Source organism: Pteropus vampyrus, unplaced genomic scaffold (assembly GCF_000151845.1).
Source record: "Pteropus vampyrus isolate Shadow unplaced genomic scaffold, Pvam_2.0 Scaffold31, whole genome shotgun sequence".
Lineage (NCBI taxonomy): Eukaryota > Metazoa > Chordata > Mammalia > Chiroptera > Pteropodidae > Pteropus > Pteropus vampyrus.
This window is the reverse complement of record NW_011888812.1, coordinates 4881644-4883381: the sequence shown is the minus strand read 5'-3', so window position 1 is coordinate 4883381 and position 1738 is coordinate 4881644.

Here is a 1738-nt window from a genome sequence, read left to right as displayed (position 1 = left end):
GGGCTTGAGTAGTAAATTAGTAAAAGAGTTATACGGTTTGTTTATATGAGCTCTTCTGCCCTGGATTTCTCTTAGCACCCCCTGGAACAAAGAGGGCACATTTCACAGGGGAAATTTACTTAATGCATTCAGGAAGATGAGGGAGGGTGAACTTGTCCTTTTGGAACCAGCTGCTTGTTGAGTACCTTCAGTGTGAAGTAATCAACATGCTACTGTAGAATATTTTGAGGCGGCCTGCCCCGGACCCAACACAAAATGTTACAGAAAACAAACTGGTTAATATCTCACAGAGCAATAAAAAACAAACAAACAAACAAACAAACAAACAAACAAAAAACATTGTGCTTATCTGTTTTACTGAACTAAAACAATTGGTGTCTCTTCTAGATAAAAAAATAAAAATAAATAAATAAATAAAAACAGTTACAATTACCTGCAACTTCACTAAGTCTGAGACTTTTAATCAATTAGAAAAGAGTCAAACTAAGGTCATTTCTCTTGATATTTCTGGAGTGGCCTTCAATCTCACCCATCTTTTTGACTTATGTACACATTTTGGTTACATTTCACAACAGTGTAATAAGAGAATAGAGATTCTTGGTACAAAATAAAGCTGCCTTGCCCATTATTCTGACTCAATCCTGACCCTTCATAGCCAAAAGAGAGGTTGGGATTATTAAAGAGTAGAATAGATATTTTCTGTATTTCTCAGAATGTAATTAATATACAGATAGTTCCTGATTTATGATGATTCAACTTATGGTTTTTCAACTTTATGATAGTGTGAAAATGCTATGCATTCAGTAGAAACCGTACTTCAAATTTTGAATTTCAAACTTTTTCTGAGCTAGCAAGTGACATGCGGTGTAGGACATAACCCCATCATAAGTTAAAAAGCATCTCTACTTTTAAGTGGAAAGCCCTCATTATCCTTCTGAAGCTATTTCGACATACCCTTTGTGTGTTAATCTCATCTGATAAAAAGAAGGGAGGAATATGGAACTTGGCATAAAAAAATTTTTTTGAAGGTAGAAGGAGTTAGTTAAATTGTAGAGGTTAGATCCGTTTTTAAAGAGAAAAAAAATCTTAATAAAAGAAATTAGTATAAAAACAGGTTTTTTCTATAAAGTGACCTTCTCCCCGCCCAACCGCCATCTTAAAGCTTAACCTCTTGAATACATATCCTTGTTCTATAAGAAAATTATTATGTGACACACATCTGTACGTTTTCTCCTCCTACACTGTAATTACACTTTATTTTCTCAAGCCTTTAATTAAGTTTTATACACCTGTACGTTTTATATAATAGTATCATGGTAAATAAAATATAGGACAATAAAGTGTGTTTTGACCTATAGTAACCTCTCCGATGGCACTGGTGAAAAGAGTCTGAGTCCTATTGAGGACACATTGACCAGGATTTTCAGACAGGACTCTGATCATAAGGGAAAATTCCTCAAGATTTTGGCAACATTGGCTGATAAGAAGAACACTCCAAGGGACACTGATAAACAGACAACTAAAGAAGAAACTAAAATGAAACCTACTTTTCTTTCTCTCTGTAGACTGACCATTGAGAGTAGTGAGATAGAAACTTTTGGTCCTTAGCATGTGTGACCACAGGCATGGTGTCAATCAGTAGAGATGCCAGATAGAGCCTAAGATCTTTCAAATTCAAGTATACTATTTTTTTCGCTGGACTGTTTTTTCTCCTGGAAGGGACTTGATGGGGACGCAG